Source organism: Chinchilla lanigera, unplaced genomic scaffold (genome assembly GCF_000276665.1).
Source record: "Chinchilla lanigera isolate Chin_1 unplaced genomic scaffold, ChiLan1.0 scaffold00040, whole genome shotgun sequence".
NCBI lineage: Eukaryota > Metazoa > Chordata > Mammalia > Rodentia > Chinchillidae > Chinchilla > Chinchilla lanigera.
The window spans coordinates 7,015,910-7,034,662 of record NW_004955441.1 but is presented as its reverse complement, the minus strand read 5'-3'; the positions used below and the strand labels follow the sequence as shown (position 1 = coordinate 7,034,662).

Genomic DNA, 18,753 nt, shown 5'->3' with positions numbered 1-18,753 from the left:
ATAACCTGAGCTACTTCACTTCTTAGATTGATCTTAAATAGCTTAGGAATCTTCTTTGCATTAAATTTTAGAACAGAATGCAGAGCAATGTGCAATTTTTGAGGTAAATGAAAATTTTTTTGTTGTTGTTTTTTTTTTGTTTTTCTCCGGTACCAGGAACTGAACTCACGACCTTGCACTTGCCAGGCAGGCGCTTTGCCGCTGAGCTAAATCCCCAGCCCCGGTTTTTAGTTCTCTTAAACTTCAGTTCCCCTGTCTGGAAATTCTGGGAGAAAATAATTCAAGGAGTCATTCTACAGAAAGCTTTTTCTGTGTTTGATTTCTCTCCTTTCTTTTTTTTTTTTTCTCTTTTTCTTTTCTTTCTTCCTTTCTTTCTTTCTTTTTCTTTTTAATTTTTGGCACTAGGGTTTGAATCCAAGGCCTTCACACTAAGCAATTATCTCCAGCTCCCCCTTTTTATTTTACCTTTTTCATTTTGAGATAGAGTGTCAGTAAGTCACTATATTGCCCATTCTGGGTTACTTTTTCAATCCTCCTGCCCCACCCTCTGAGAGTGCTGATATTATAGGCACACAGGGCTGGGGATTTAGCTCAGCGGCAAAGTGCCTGCCTGGCAAGCGCAAGGTCGTGAGTTCAGTTCCTGGTACGGGAGAAAAACAAAACAACAACAACAAAAAAATATATATATATAGGCACACACCACCACAGCTGAGTATGATTTCTTAGGTGCGACCAGGTAACATTTTAGTGCATTAAAAGCATTGCCGGGTTTCTCACTGGCATTCTTCTTGTAAAGCTAATATATTCTGGAGTCCCACATAATTCAACCTCCATAGGGTCTCATATAAAAAAACACAATAATTGAAAAAAGGTATTTTAATACTTATTTGCAGCTCTCAAAGGACAACAGAGAGGAACCATCAGCAAGGGTTTCAGGGTATAGGGGTATACTTGTGTTTCATTCTGTTCCTCAGGCATAAACCCACAATTGCTTTCTGTAGAACATAGCTTACGGTTTCTGTTTACCCCACCCCAACACACACACACACACACACACACACACACAATTCTTCTTTCCAACATTTTAAGGGTTGACGTGATCACTCTTTGGCTCAATTCTTTGCTCTGATGTCCACTATCCATTCCCTAAATTCCATGTCACAAATACATCCAAGAAATCTGGAAAATAGTCACAGGGAGAAAGGGAAGAATAAATACCCATACCTTAATAAATCATCTGATAGAATCTGTTTCTGCCACAGAACGCAATGACATTATTTTTACTTCATGTAACTTTTTTTCTTTTGTGGCCATGTGGGGCGACTGAACTCAGGACCTCACCAGTTTCACTTTGAATATTTCGGAAATGAGGCCTTTCTGTGTTTCTTGAAGTTGGTCTTTAAGTTGGTTAAAAGGACACAAGTTTGCTCAGCATTGCTGTATATCTTCAGGCCACATTCAGAGGCCCTGACTCCAACTGTCATTTTTATTTTAACAACTCAAATTTATTCTCTTGCCCTTTGTGTCTAGATCTGTCACGACCCTTGTAATGGCTCCTTCTTGAATGTCCTCTCATCTCAAACTCAACAGGTCTAAACGTGAACTCCCATTTATTCCCACATCAGCTGCCCCTTGGGACTGCCAGACTTCCACTGCTGGCATTTCTCCCACCCATCCCAGTCAAGCATCTCATTCAATTATATCAAGGAGGCACGTTAAATACTAATCTAAATAATTTGGGCATATATTGAAAATATTGCCCCAGTAATTTCCAAAACACTATTCAAAACATCCACTTCTCCAATCTGATTTAAGTTTGGTAACGCACTGGAAAATGCATTGTTGTTCAGTTTGTTTGTTTGTTCAAACAGGGTCTCGCTCTGTAGTTCAGGCTGGCTTTGAACTCAGCATGCAGCAAGGCTGGCCGTCAATACCGCTGTGCACAGCTTTGCTGTTGACATTTTAAGGAGCGCCTGCACTGGTGAGGTGTGGTGTTAACCAGAGAGGAAGAGAAGCCGGGCAGAGAGACTAATGAAGAGGCTCACACCATGCAGCAGAAAACAGACTGCTTTCAGATTCAAAGATGTTGTTTGGGGTTTATGTGCAATAACAAAAGAATACTCTCCTTGGGTGAAAGGATACAGGAGCACTAAATATTGGCATGAACAATGTTAGAACACTGTACTTCAGATATCACAAGTTCAAGTTGTGATACGCTGAGATAGACACCAACTCCCCAGACACAGCTCCACACACGATTAAAAGCGGCTATTCACAGCTGAGTGCGGTGGTCCACGCCTGCAATCCTAGCATTCAGAAGGCTGAGGCAGGAGGACTACTGCAAGTTGGAAGTCAGCCTGGGCTACATGGTGAGTTCAGGGCCAGCCTGAACTACATCGTGAGACTCTGTCTTAAAAGTGGGGGGAGAGGTGTTCAGAAATTCCATATAGGAGCTTATAAATCAAATACGAAGCATTCATACCCATTTGTAGATAAAATACAAAGCAGTGGAACAATGTTTAGGTGTTTCCTTCCTTTTGCTCCTTGCACTATGAGAACCATTATTGCAGCAACACATGTTAAGACTCTTCTGATGGTATCAGATGCTGAGTTGGAAAGCTCACACTACCAGATGGGTTCTAATTTAACACAAAAATATCTTTAAGAAACCAGAGGACTAGATCCCAGGCTGAAGTTCTGGTTCTAATACCAAGAGGCATGCCTTGATCCAGATGGGCTTTTCCATGAGCTCAGATCTAGCAAATGGATCGGTTTCCTGGGACAGAGCCCTGGGTCAGTTTGAGAAATGGTTTACCTTTTCACTCAGCTTAGGCTGTGAGCAGTGGATATAAAATAATGGAAAATAGCTGGCACGGGGTTTCAATTACTTAACTAAGTATTTACTTTTAGTTTTTGTATATTTTGATCAGAAAGAGCCAATCCAGGTCTAAACTGAATTAGTAGATTATTGCTAGATCTATGAGTAGCTTGCTTTATAGTTTTTTTTTGCGGGGGGGTCACTTAAGGGATTAATAGCATATTGATACAGGAAAATCAAAACTTCCAACCTGAACGATATATGGGACGAGTTTGTGTTCTCTAAAATCAAAGAATGAACTTTAGGAACAACACAGGTTAAGAGCAGAATATATTTATTGAGGGAAAGAAAAGAAAGCTTCTGTCCAGAGAGGAACAGAAGGGGGCCCAAGTGGGTTACCCCAAGACTCTTTTTCTAGGGACTTTTATAGAGCAAAACCACGAAGTGAGGTGGGTCCAAAGTAGGGGAAAATGGACAAAACTATGGTCAGCCAATAAGAATTGTTCAGGTAAAATTGATTAAATTGGGATCAAATGGGGAAGCGAGTCACATAGCAAGTGGGCATGAATACAGAACAGGGGTTTTTCCTGTAAGGCGTTAGGTCAAGGATTCAAGGTGATCGCTACCTATTTAGAATATCAATCCCTGAGGTTCATCCCTAGGAAGGTATGTGGGTACATTTGTTTAGTCCTTTGTCTTGAGGTCTGGCCCACAGCAAATACTATCTTTCATGGGCCTGGCCCTGTCTGACTTCGAGGCCCTGGCCCTGACTGCCTATAATATTTCTACATAACTCAGCTGCCTATAACAATATGATAAAGCTTCTAAGGAAAAGCCAGCAGGAAATCACTCTGGGATACCATGTATCATAACCTACCTTGGAAATACAATGTTTGTATCTATATTTGCTTTGGGCCAGCCTGGTCTAGCCCAGTAGTGGCCTCACTCTGTACTTCAGAATTAAGATACAGGGCAATTTCCTTTCTCTGGGAGCATCTGAGGGGAATTCTAGGTGAGATGTTACATGGTATAAAAGAGAACCAGACAGCTGGGTGTGGTGGTGCACGCCTATAATCTCAGCACTTAGAAGGCTGAAGGAGGAGGATTGCTGGAAGTTCAAAATCAGGCTGGGCTACAAAGTGAGCTCAAGGCTGGCATGAACTGCATAGCAAGACCTGTCTTAAAAAAGAGAACCAGAGAAAGCTTATACTCTAATCTATCATAACTGATGAATAATCAAGAGCTTTACCAAAAAGATTACTTACCCATCTCTCAATATGTCTCTTAGCCAGTCTGTATTCAGTCTACACTTCACAGTTCTCCAATACTTCACTGTCTATTTTTCACACAGCCTGCATCCTCAAAGATTGGCTGCCACAAACATGCCTTCAGTTACTTACTGTGTAGGTCAGAGAGGATGCCCTTGCAGTCCTGGCTTCCCAAGATGACCAGAGGTTATTTTCCAAATAAGACATTTGTCTTGTTAGGATCTCCCTTGAAGCAATACTGGGTAAAGTTACTTTGTGCTCAGTTTTACGATTTGTGGTATGACATCTGATGTCTGTTTTGATAAACTATGCGCAGGGCAAGAACTTTTTTTTTTTTTTTTTTTCGGTACCGGGAATCAAACTCATGACCTCACGCTTGCCAGGCAGGCGTTGTGCCACTGAGCTAAATCCCCAGCCCAGGGCAAGAACTTTACTGTAGGATGTATGAGACAATGTTCCCCATCTTGGCCCTTCATGGTAGTGTGGGCTTAAGAATACCTGTGATGATGTGACTTTAAGGTGAGTAAATATATTTTTAGAGCTGTTTCTTGATCAAGATGCTGGGGTTGGCCAGGGATAAAGCTCAGCGGCACAAGCGTTGGCCTTGCAAGTACAAGGTCCCGAGTTTGATTTCTGGTACAAAAAAAAAAAGTTTAAAAAAAAAAATAGCCAGGTGTGGTGGCACACGCCTGTAATCCCAGCACTGAGGAGGCTGAGGCAGGAGGATTGTTGTGAGTTCAAGACTAGCCTGGGCTACAAAGTGAGCTCAAGGCCAGCCTGAACTATATAGCAAGACCCTGTCTCAAAAAGATGAAAAAAGCCAGGTGTGGTGGCACACTCCTGTAATCCCAGCACTCGGGAGGCTCAGGCAGGATGATCGTTGTGAGTTCGAGGCCAGCCTGGGATACAAAGTGAGCTCAAGGCCAGCCTGAACTGCATAGCGAGACCCTGTCTCAAAAAGATAAATAAATAAATAAATAAAAAGAGAGAGAACATCTAGGCCGGGCATGGTAGCACACACCTGTAATCCCAGCACTGAGGAGGTTGAGGCAGGAGGATTGCTGTGAGTTCAAGGCCAGCCTGGGCTACAAAGTGAGCTCAAGGTCAGCTTGAACTGCATAGCGAGACCCTGTCTCAAAAAAGAGAAAACAAAACAAAACAAAGATGCAGGGGTTGGGCTGGAGTTGAGGACTGTATTATTACAGATTATGGTCTGAATGGCATTCCCTGGAAATGGGTACTGCAGTGGCCCTGAGTTGGTTGTGGTTCCAAAGCACTGAATCAAAGTTTAGACTACAACACAGTGGTCAGATAATAATAGGTACGTATAATCCCCACACAGTCAACATGGACCAGACTGGATTTGGAACACTGACCTCAATTCTTTGTTCCAGAGTTTAGAGAGATACTAACAGTTTACCTTCCCATTGCTGTCTCTGCTGTCTCTGCTACCCAGGTGAAGGCATGGAGGGCAGCTCCTCCCATCACCATTGCTGCCACTGCTGTGACCCAGGTGAACTGCACCAGAAGGCCCAGAGAACGGCCCCTCCCCTCATTGGTGCCGTGACTGAGGTGGATCTTGCAGGAAGGCCCAGAGACCAGAGGAACATCAGCAACACAGTATGGTCCCAACTAAGGTGCACAGGATGGATAGGTAGGACGAGTAGCATGAAAAGTCCAAAGCAACGTTAACAATAGGAGCCGAGAGGTGGTAAGTTAGGTGAACCAGTGTTGTGCCTGGGAACAGAGACACACAGAACAGAAGCAGGTGGGTGGGGTCACCCCTGTTCGCTCTCTCTTTTTTGTTTGTTTTGTTTTGTTCTGTTTTTTTCTTTCTTTGTCTTTTTCTTTTCCTTTTCTCTCTTCTCTTCTCTTTTCTAAATAGCTGAGGATAACTCCAGCCATAGAAAACTAATTCCATTCCCTAAACCAAGAGACCAAGTTCAGATAACCCCTTGCTTATTCTCTCATTCTTTCTCTTCTGTCTTCTCCTTTAGTCTTCCTAAGTGCATAATCACCCTTTCCTCTAGCCTTGCTTCTACGTTCTTTTCAGTTATCTTTGTTTTATTTACTATCCTTCTTAAATCTCCCCCACCACAGAGTAAAACCACCGTACCAAGGGGAAAGACTCTGAATACAAACTCCCATTCTATAAGCAGTTCTGTTATATAATTGTACAATTTGCTCCTATGGCTTAAGGTACAAAATTAATACCTACAACAGTTTGTCAGCTTCTAAACTGTGCTTGATGCTATTGTCATTGCCAATTGTACTACTTTAGCTAGGCTGTAATATTTGTTGTAATCAGTTGTTCTCTCCTCTGTAACAATATTGGGAAGCTCTGGAGTAATAACCTCAGAACCAAACAGATATCTAACATCTTACTCTTAATTAACTGGGAAGGGGGCTGGGGATTTAGCTCAGCGGCAAAGTGCCTGCTTGGCAAGTGCAAGGTAGTGAGTTCGGTTCCTGGTACCGGAGAAAAACCAAAAAATAAATAAATAAATAACTGGGAAGGTAGAATCTCAGAACAGACACAAGCCAAGAACCTCCTACACACAGAAGATATCCCTGAAGAACAAACTTTTCCTAGAGAGGACTTGATGCTAGTGATGTAGCTACCTACTACAAAACTTATAAGGATCAACAAAGAAAAAAAAAAGTTTTGAAATAGAAAATGACAAGATGCAGAACCAAGATGCACTCTCAGACCTCCAGCTCACTCAGAACAAGTCCAGGAGAAAATGAGATAGAGGAAAATGGAAGACATATACTGGAAATTATTGAAATGATAGCAACCAAAATAAACAAATCTATGAGGCTATAGAGGAATTCAGAATCACTCAAGTAAAAAGAGAAATGTCAACATTTATAATGGAATTGCTCAGCAAATCTAGAATACAGATAGATAAAAGAAATAGATGATGACAGGAAGAAGATGGAAACTGTGAGTGCTCAATATAGGAAAAGTAACAGAATGCATGAAAGACTCAAACAGATATCCAGGAAATTAAAAATTCCATTGAAAGATGGCAAAACCACTTGAATGAAACTGAAGACACTCTCAGACTTTAAAGACAGGATCACAACTAGCAATCATGAAAGGAAAGATCTCTTCAAAATAAGAAGGGATCAGGAAATAACAATTCAACAGCTGCAAGATGATACAAACAAAAAGAATATAAAAATAATTAGTGTCAAAAAAAAGCAGGAGTCAACACAAATGACATAAAAAGACTATTTGCACAAATAATAGCAGGAAATTTCCCAAACACGAGAACAGACTCTGACACACACATAAGTGAGGCACATACAATTACAACTAGCCATGACCAAAATATATCTACACACAGACATATAGTAATCAAGATCCCAGAAATTCAGCACAAGAATAGAATATTAAAAGTTGTTAGAAGCCGGGCGTGGTGGCACACGCCTGTAATCCCAGCACTCGGGAGGCTGAGGCAGGAGGATCGTTGCAAGTTCGAGACCGGCCGAGGCTACAAAGTGAGCTCAAGGCCAGCCTGAACTGCATAGCGAGACCCTGTCTCAAAAAAGAAAAGACCAAAATAAAAGTTGTTAGAAAAAAGAAACAGCTCACCAATAAAGGAAAGCCCATCAAAATCATGGCAGATTTCTTAACACAAACCATCAAGTCAAGAGGGCTTGAAGTATTTCAGGTACTGAAAGAAAACAACTTCCAACCAAGATTGATGTACTCTGCAAAACTATCTCTCAAAATTAATGGAGAAATAAGGTACTTCCATGACACAGAACAACTCAAGAAATTCACAACCACCAAACCAACCCTATAAAGAGTAATGAAAGATATTCTAGACAGAGATAAAAATGATCACAATTCCAAGAACAAGAACAGAAAGAAACCATCAGGCAGGGCAAGCAATTAAACAAAGGGAAAAAGCAGGGAACCAACAGTAGGAAAATAACATGACAAAGTTAAGTCAATACATATCAGTTATAACCATCACTGTAAATGGCCTCAATTCACCAATCAAAAGAAACACTGGCAGAATGGATCAAGAAACAAGATCCAACAATATGCTGCATATAAGAAACATATTTAATACTGAAAAAGAAATTCATAGACTGAAAGTCAAAGGATGGAAAACAATACTCCATGCAACAGGACCCCAGAAAAATGCAGGGGTAGCTATTCTGTTTGCAGACAATGTGAACTTCAAACCAAGAATGATCAAAAGAGATAAAGAAGGTCACTACATACTTGTTAGGGGACAACTTCAAGAAGAAGAGATAACAATCATAAATATGTATGTGCCAAATATGGGAGCACCATGTAAGACAACTATGTAAGACAATTATTAATAGATATGAAAAATCAATAAGCAATAACACAGTTGTAACGGGAGACCTTAATACCCCATTGTCACAAAGGGATAGATCAATTAGACAACAAAATCAGCAAAGAATGAACAAATGGATTTAGCAGATGTTCACAGAGTGTTCCACCCAACAACATCAGAAAACATATTCTTTTCATCTGTACATGGGAAATTCTCTACAATAGACCATATACTATCCCATATAACATGCTTAAATAAACACAAAGAAATTGAAATTATCCCATGCACATTATCTGACCACAGTGCAATTAAACTGGAAATCAATGACAAAAGAAACTAAAGAAATTCCATAAACACATAGAAATTAAATAACACCCTCCTGAACAACCAATGGGTCACAGATGAAATTAAATAAAAAAATTAAACAATATCTACAATCAAATGAAAATGGAAACACAACTTACCGGAACCTGTGGAATTTAAAGCAGTGCATTCTTACATCAGGAAAACAGCATAAGCACAAATAAACACCTTATGCTATACCTCAAACTTCTAGAAAAAGAAGAGCAAGTCAAGTCCAAAGCCCATAGAAGGGAGGAAATTATAAAAATTAGAGCAGAAATTAATAGAATTGAGACTAAGAAAACAATACAAAGAATTAATGAATCAAAGAGGTGATTCATTGAGAGAATAAATAAAATTGATAAACCCCTAGCCAACCTTATAAAAAAGAAAAAAAAAACCCAAATTCATGCAATGAAGAATAAAAAGGGTCAAACCACTACAGATCCTATTGAAATTCAGAAGATCATTAATACTTACTTTGAAAATCTTTACTTTGAAAATCTTACATAGGATGAAAAACACAGAAAATGGACAGATTCCTAGAAATGTATCAATTACCAAAGCTGAATCAAAAAGATATAAAAATTCTGAATCACCCAACATCAGCTAATGAAATTGAAAACATAATTAAAAACTTATCAACAAAAAAAAAGCCCAGGTTCTGATGGATTCACTGCTGAATTGTACAAGAAATTTAGAGAAGATATAATACCAATACTCCTCAAACTCTTTAATGAAATTGAGAGGGAACCAATTCTCCCTAACTCATTCCTGGAGGCAAGTATTACCCTAATACTAAAACCAGAGAAAGACCCAAACAAAAAGACAACTACAGGCCAATCTCTCTAATGAACATAGATGCAAAAATCCTCACTAAAATATTAACGAACAGAATGCAGCAAATCACCAAGAAGACTATACACCATGACCAAGTGGTACATCCTCCCAGGAATGCAGGGATGGTTCAATATGCACAAATCAATAAATGTAATACACCATATCAACAGAGCCAAAGACAAGAATCACATGACCATCTCAATAGATGCAGAAAAATCTTTTGATAAAGTCCAATATTCATTTATGATAAAAACCCTACAGAAAATCAGAATAGATAGTCTTTACCTCAACCTGACAAAAGCTATCTGTGACAAACCAAGAGCCAACATCACACTAAATAGAAAAAAACTGAAAGCTTTCACTTTAAAATCAGGAACAAGACAAGGATATCCACTATCGCCAGTCCTATTCCATATAGCTCTGGAAACATCAGCCAGAGCAATTGGGAAAGAGTGAGAAATAAAAGGAAGAAGGATAGAAAAGGAAGAAGTGAAATTATCATTATTTGAAAATGACATGATACTCTACATAAAGACCCTAAAAACTCCATGTTAAGACTTCTAATATTAATAAACAAATTCAGTAGCATAGCTGGATACAAAGTGAACATGCAAAAATCAATAGAATTCCTGTACACAAACAAGAAACTCACTGCAAGAGAAATTAGGGAAACAACACCCTTCACAATAGCATCCAAAAAAATGAAATACTTAGGAATCTATCTAACAAAGGAAGTAGAAGATCTATACATTAGAAATTACAGTACTTTGAAAAAGGAGATCAAAGAGGATATCAGAAAATGGAAATATATCCCTTGCTCATGGGTAGGAAGAACCAACACTGTGAAAATGGCCATACTCTCAAAACTGCTATATAGATTTAATGCAATCTCAATCAAAATAACATTAGCATACCTCACAGATCTAGAGAAAACATTCCTAAAATTCCTTTGGAAACAGAAAAGACCTAGAATAGCAAAGGCAACCCTGGGCAACAAAGGCAAAGCAGGACACATCACAATCCCTGACTTGAAATTATACTACAAAGCTACTGTGATAAAATCAGCATGGTACTGGCAGAAAAACAGACCTGAGGATCAGTGGAACAGATTAGAAGATGCAGACACAACTACAAACACACTCAGCCACCTTATCTTTGACAAATGGGCCAAACATGTTCCCTGGAAGAAACATAGCCTCTTTAATAAATGATGCTGGAAAAATTGGTTTTCCACATGCTGAAGACCAAAACTAGACCCATGTCTATTACCATGCACTAAACTAAAGTCGAAATGGATCAAAGATCTTAATAGTAAAACAGAAACACTAAATCTAATGGAAGAGACAGTAGGTGGAAATCTTTAAGACATGGGGGTAGGCAGAGAGTTCATGAACAAAAACCAAAGTACACAGGAAGTACTTCACAGAATCAACAACAGGGATCTCATCTTATTAAAAATTTTTGCACATCTAAAGAAATCACCACAGTGGGAAAATATTTTAGCTGACTGTCCTTCAGAAAAAGTACCTCTATCGGAACATATAAAGAACTGAAAAAATCAGACCCCCAAATTCAAAGACCCAATCCAAAAATGGGCAACTAAGATGAATACACACTTCTCAGATGAAGAAATAAAAATGGCAAATAACTATATGAAAAAATGTTCAACATTATTGGCTGTTCAAGAGATGCAAATTAGAACAACACTGAGATTCCATCTCACCGCAGAAAGTATGGCTATTATTAAGATATCAACCAATAGCAAATACTGGAGGGGCTGTGGGGAAAAAGGAACCCTTCTTCACTGCTGGTGGGAGTGTAGACTGGTACAACCACTGTGGAAATCAGTGTGGAGATTCTTCAAAAAACTAGGATTGGAGGTCCCATTTGACCCAGATATTCTCCTGTTGGGTATCTTCCCAGAAGAATGAAAAATGCACAGTGATATATGTGCACTTATGTTTATAGCAGCATAATTTGTAATAGCTAAATCTTGGAAACAACTCAAATGCCCATCAATCAAGGAATGGATAAAAACGATGTGGTCTTTTTATACAATGGAGTACTACTCACCTTTAAAGAAGGAGAAACTTAAGGTTTTCATAGGTAAACACATGCAACTAGAGACCATATTCATAAGTGAAATAAATCAGACTTGCATGTATAAACATCATATTGTCCCCCTAGCATAGGAAACTGAAAGAGTAAACCAGATCCTAAATGTACAATAGATATTGTGAAAGGAAAAGAAACTGCCCAAAAGGAAAGAACAACTGGGATGGGAGAAGGGAGAAAAGAAGGAAGGGAAAAGAAAATATATGTATATGTGTGTGTATATATATATATATATATATACACACACACACATACACACATACACAAGATAGCTAAGATAATTATACTACTAATTTCTATTAGTTCATTGAAAAGAAGGGGCTATGCTTACATTGTCTGATCAATTTTACACACCTATATCTGGTAATCAGAGAAACTACTTTAAATATAATAATATACAATATATTAACGATTGTTAATTTCCTCTTGTTTGGAATTTTTTTTTTTGGTACCGGGAATCAAACTCGGAACCTTGCTCTTGCCAGGCAGGTGCTTGTGCTGCTGAGCTATATCCTCGGCCCTGTTTTGAAATTGTGTCATTGTTTTTATTGTTTCTCACTCTTTAAAATTAAAAAAAAAAAAAAAAAACCAATTTAAACATCCCCCAATAAGGAAGTACAGATGAGATGTACAGAGATTGCAGTACATAATAAAGTTCGAAAGGACCTGGGGAAATGCAATTAAGAGCAGACATAAGAGTGGAAGGAGGAATATGAACTTTATAATGAAGTCAGTGCTGACCTCCAGAAAGACAAATCTATGGTATGTTTCTGATATCTGACATGTTTCTTTCTTTCCTAGTTTCTCTTTGGCATTTAACACTCTTGATCTACTATTTTCTTAAAATTTCCCCCTTTGTTTTATTGAGCCATTTGTAGTAGATCAGCAGATGGTACGACTGCATTAACAGTGTGGGAAAACATACTTGTAGAATCACCTGGGAAGGATAAAAAGGAGAGGAGACAGGAGTAGGAGGGAAAAGTCAAAGATTGCAATGCCTGTCTCAACACTTGTGAAGACAGTGAGGTCCTGGGCAGGAAGAGCCCAACTGCTGGAAACCTCTGAGAAAGGTTCTGGTTGGGGAGTCTCAAGGACACTGCACAGGGCAAGAATGCTTGTGTTCAGTCCCTGGCTATGGGGGACTGTGTGTGAATCTCTGTGTGAATGCTGCAATGCATCCTGAAGGCATCGTGGCTGGAGGCTGTCAGCCAATCACAGTCCTCACAGCAGGTGCTTCCCAAAGGGACTCTTCTGAGTTGTACACTCCTATCATGCTGCTCCCACACATCTCACTGGGTTTCATCTGCCTGAATTTCTTCTCTGGATTCCTACTCTCTATTCACACCCTAAATGTTGGGGCCCTCTAGGAGCCCATTTTCTGCCCAGTCTATACATTTTCCTTGAGAAAATTCTTCATTCACAAATTCAAATACCACTATCACCATATATTGATATTCTGCATGCTCATTCAGGCCACTATTTTCTCTCACCTGGACTACAGCAATGATTCCCTAAATGTGCTTCCCTCATAGCTCCAGTTTTACCACCTGTCTCCCATTCATTCTCCATTCTGCAGCTACCGGGATATCTCTAAAGTTCAAAGACCATGCTATTCCTGCACTGAAAACCCATCAATAATTTCCTTTTGTTCTGTCAAAAAATCCAAATTATTTTACATGACTTACATGCCCCTTCACGGACTTGCTCTTGCTTACTAATCCAGTTTCATCTGTTATCTACTCCAAGCAGAACTATTTTTGTGTGTTTGTTTGGAATGTAACTTTTCTACCATGTCGTAGTAGTTTTTCCACACTACTGTAACAAAATACTATACTTCAGGCAAGCTAGCTTTATAAACAAAAAAAGACTTATTTAGCTCACAGTATGGCGGTTAAAAGTTCAAACACAGTCCTACACTTTGTTTCAGTGCTAAAACCCAGACCCAGTTCTGGCTGCAGCAAGGACTAGATGGCAAACAGTGGCAGTGTGCTCAGGAGGAAGCAATCATACCTTTCTTTTCTTTCTTTCTTTCTTTTTTTTAATAATGGGGATCAAACCCAGAGCCTTCCATATGCTAGGCAAGTGTTCTACCAGGAGCTACAACCATAGTTCCATCATACAGAGCTCAAAAAAAAATCTAAGAAGCTGGGATCCCACAATCCCTTCTGGGGTACCTTTTCAAAGACCTAAGGATCTCTCAGTAGACTCGGCCTCTTAAGCTTCATTACCTCTCATATTGCCTCCCTCAGAACCCAGCCTCCAGACCATGAGGAGATAAAAGACATCCAAACCAAAACACAGTACTCTGTGTGGACTATTTTTTCATGCCATTTGAGTCTAATTGGCTTTTGAGTCTCAGCTTAGATTTTGCCCCTCTTGTGAAGTTTTCCATAACTTGTAAAGACCAGATTCAATGCCCTTGTAAGTGACTCAAGGAAATTTGTGATGCAGAGCAGGTGAGATCTTGACTATGAATTTATAGAAGGCACTGGCAGTTACTAAGTATTGAAAATATAATAAGGACAATATTTTACGTATCAGAACTTCTCTCAGGGAATATACTTCATGAGATAGTAAGGCGCCGGTAAACAGGTTGGTATGGGTATACCTGGTGTTTTCCAAGGGACATGAGAAGCAAACATTGTCAATGTAGACACCCACTTCTCAACCCTACGCACTTGAAAACATGTAGTCAAAGGTGGTTGTTGATGTCAGTGTGGCTGGGAGCTCAATTGACACGGGGAGGTATTATAATGTATGGGGACCAACCATCCCACAGAAGGAGAAATTGTCCCACCCAACATGCTAATAAAACCTTCATTGAGAAACACTAGGAAGTATGTAAATCTGAGAGCTGAGCTGAATTGCGGAGTGGAGGTTAATAGGTGACACCTGAGGAATCCCAGCTCCACCCAGTCTCAGAGCTCTACCTTGTCTGTAAGAACAAGGTTTTTGTTTGTTTGTGGGGATCTGAATCCAGGGCCTTATGCTTGCTAGGCGAATGCTCTGCCACTTAGCTATAGCCTCAGTATCTGTGAAGAAGTACTAAGTACCCATTTTGTTATTGATTTAAAGTTAAAAAAAAAACACATTGGTTTAAAAGAGGGCCAGATTATTAGCTGAAGGAACATGTAGTATCTCCTGCTGGCTCTGCCCCTCTGTTGCCTAGCTCACTGTAAAGGGAGAACTCGTTCCTATTCCCAACTGGAGTGTGGGCCCAATTACATCGCTAGAATCTTACAGAATAGTTTGGCACATCATAGGTACTCAGTATATTTTTCTCAATGACGACTCCCATGTTTAAAATTTTCCCTGAGATCTTCTCTAAGTTTCAGGTCCACATATTTACCACTAATCTTATATTTTCAGTTGAACATTACAAATTTACTAGGTACAAAACACAGTCATGTGCTCGCTTCCGCAGCACATATAAAACACACACAGTCATTGCTGGGCATAGTACTGCTCACCTATAATCCCAGCCCAGTGGGAGGCTGAGGCAAAAGATTGCAAATTCAAGCCCAGCTTTAGCAATTTAAGTGGGTTGGCAAGAGCCTGTCTCAAAATAAAAAAGGGCTGGGAATGTAGCTCAGGGCAAAGTCCCTGGGCTAAGTACCACCAAACCAAACCAAACCAAACCAAACCAAACCAAACCAAACCAAACCAAACCAAACCAAACCAAACCAATCCACAAAAAAACCCACAACAAACAAAAACCACAGTCCTATACTTTGTTTCAGTGCTAAAACGCTCCCCTTGATGAGTAGTTCCCCTGCCCCTCTTATGGCAAATGCTCATATTATCCTTGCAGTGGTCTAAGACAGAAGGCTGCCCATTCTATCCCCCAGTTATCTCCTGGGGTCCCCTTCTCTCTGTCCTCAGTGCTCCTAGCCTTAACTTCAGGGCACTTGATATATGTTGTAAATGATATTTCCATCCCCATTGTTGAGGCTACCACCCTTTAACTCTTCAGAGGTCTCAGCTGATCTGAAAGATACAAACTCTTCTTGCATATTGCTGAAAGGTAAAACCTAACCCTCCACTGCTGTTTTATATTTAGCCCACTTAAATACAAAACAGTAAGTATAATCAAAATAATAATAATAATACTTTGTGAGCTTTCTGTGGTTCCATACACTACTTTGACATGTTATTTTCTTTTTGACTCCTCGTAACATCCCTACTTTGAAATAATTTCCTGAGGTCTTTCAGTAAGAAGACAGAGGTAAGCTCTACACCCAGCTAGCCTGGTTCAGAGCAGAGTTAGACTAGTAGCAGAAAGCCCTGCAGTGAGCCCCAGTCTCCTGCTAGGTGTTATGGTACATGGCCGAAAGAAAAGAAGTGGCCTGAGGTGACCTGTGAAAATGGTTCGCTACTCTCTTGACCCAGAAAACCCCACAAAATCATGCAATCAAGAGACTCAAATCTTCATGTTCACTTTAAGAACACTCATGAAACTGCCCAGGCCATCAAGGGGATGCATATCTGAAAGGCCACCACGTATCTGAAGGCCGTCACATTGAAGAAGCAATATATGCCATTCTGGTATTCTGGTAGAGTTGGTAGGTGTGCCCAGGCCAAACAGTGGGGCTGGACACAGGGTCGGTGGCCCAAAGAGAGCACTGAATTTTTGCTGCACATGCTTAAAAATGCAGAGAGTAATGCTGAACTTAACGGTTTAGAGGTAGATTCTCTGGTCATTGAACACATCCAGGTGAATAAAGCACCCAAGATGCAGCACCATACTTGCAAGGGTCAGGGCCGGGTTAACCCATACATGAGCTCCCCCTGCCACATTGAGATGATCTTTACTGAAAAGGAACAAATTGTTCCTAAACCAGAGGAGGAAGCTGCACAGAAGAAAAAGATATCCCGGAAGAAACTGAACAAAAACTTATGCCATGGGAATAAATTAAGCATAAAATAAATGCAAATAGAAGTTAAGAAAAGAGAGAGAAAAAAAAGAAAGTGAGACAAAATGGTGGTACAGCAGGATCTGGGATGATCAGTTGTTCATGAGGAACAAAAAGCCACGAGGCAGCCAGAACCATGGCATTTATTGATTGAGGGGCTTCTTGATGACTCAGAGGGTTGTAGTGATATTAAGCTGATGAGGATTTTGTCCTGGAGTGTCTTTAGTCTTAGCAGTCTTAGTCTTAGGGGTCTTACTATGCTTGAGAGGTTGGCCCACCCCTAATGGGATAATGGGAAATCTCAAAAGGGAGATACCAAAAATCACAAGCCTCCATTCATCACTTAGGGAAGTATGTAAAACTAGCCATTGTGAATTTGTGGACCCCAACAGACTAGGCCATATACCCTCCTGGACTGCTTTGCTGCTTAAGCACGTGATAACACAACTGACTCCAAGGCTCTTAACAGGGCAGTTCCTAAATTTTTTTAAAAAGTGTCACCCTGTATTACTTATAGATGTTTGAATTTTAAAAATAAATTTTACCAGCTGGCTTGTGGTAATAATTTCACAATGTATTATACATATATCAAAACACCACATTGTACATTTTTTTGGTACTAGGAATCAACTCAGGCCCTTGCACTTGCCAGGCAGGCACTTATACTGCTGAGCTATATCCCTGGCCTGCACATTGTAAATATATTCAATTTTTGCTAACTGTACTTCAATAATGCTGGAGAGAAATAAAAATTTAAAAATATATCTAACTTTTTGGCCTCATTGTGACTCTCCTGTTATCCCTAAAATCTAGTACACACACACAATTACCTGTTGTACATGCCACATTATTTCATATACGTGTCTGTGTCTGATTCTCCTTTCCTCTCCTCCTGGATGGCCAGGCTGGAGTTCTTTTGAGCTAAGTCTTGTTAGCTCTGCAGCCCCTGGTGTACTGGAAATTTGCCTCTGATGAATGGAAGTCAAACAGGGAGGCCTGAACTCAGTAAGCCAAAGCGGACCCAGTGGGCTGTCAGACAAGAGGTCCCGAGGGTGAAACTGGTGCAGGGAATCGTGGATTCCTAATCTAGGAACCATGAGGGATGTACTAACAGAAGGATGGTACGGATATGCTGGTCATCAGGGCTGCTGTCTGCTACCTTTTTTGTTCCCTACCGTGTAATGCTTGCCGGGTGGATGATTTAAAGGGTTAGGGCTGGGAGGCCCTCCTGGAGGACGCCACCTCTCCTTGTCTGTCTGGTGAACTCCAATGCAGTCTTCACGTCTGTGTTAGCATCATTCCCAAACCTCGCTCCTCCTTTGTGCTTTCCAAATTGTTTCATGTCTGAGACACTGTGGCTTTTCTGTATTCTGTATCACCAGAACCTAATAATCATGGCTCACTTAAGTTTTAAAAATTTAAAAATATTCAGGGAGGCAGATTCTGGCTTAATACAAGAGGAAATTTTAGAAGTATATTATATAGAAGCAGAAGACAAGAGTAGCAGCTAAGAGTCTGGCCTTTGGTGTTGTGCTGCCTCTATTTTTTTTTTTTTTTGGTCATCTTTTTGAGACAGGGTCTTGAGATGCAGTTCAGGATGGGCTTGAACTCACTTTGTAGCCCAGGCTGGCCTCAAACACACAACGATCCTCCTGCCTCAGCCTCCCTAGTGCTGGGATTACAGGTGTGCACCGCCATGCCCAGCGCTGCCTCTATTCAAAACAGAGACTTCTATGTGATTTTAAGTAGCTTAATCTGCCTGTGCCCCTTAAAATGCCAGTGATTTCTGTTAGCAGGATTGTGAGAATTAAATGAGATAATACATGGAACACTTGGTTTGGTTCCTGGCATTTTGTAAGCACTTAGTGGTGTTAGTAAAATACTGTTTTCCTCTCAATTATTTAGCACTATCTCACAAAGTGGTAGACTGTTTTGCACAGCAGTGAGTCCCTCGCTCCCCTTTTTGTGGTGCACAAGATCAAATTTAGGGTCCCACACAAGCCATGAAAGTGGTTTACTGGTGAGCTTCATCCCAGTGAACTGCCTTGTACTGAAGGTATTCAAGCAACAATTCCAGGAGAGATACAGTAGGAGCAATCCCTGAATTGAAAGACTGGATAACTTCTATTATAGAA

General features: G+C 40.2%; 1 pseudogene; it reads left to right on the top strand.

The window, feature by feature from the left end:
* Nucleotides 1-16,069: 16,069 nt before the first annotated feature.
* LOC102015986 lies at nucleotides 16,070-16,632 on the top strand (annotated as a pseudogene).
* Nucleotides 16,633-18,753: the final 2,121 nt, after the last annotated feature.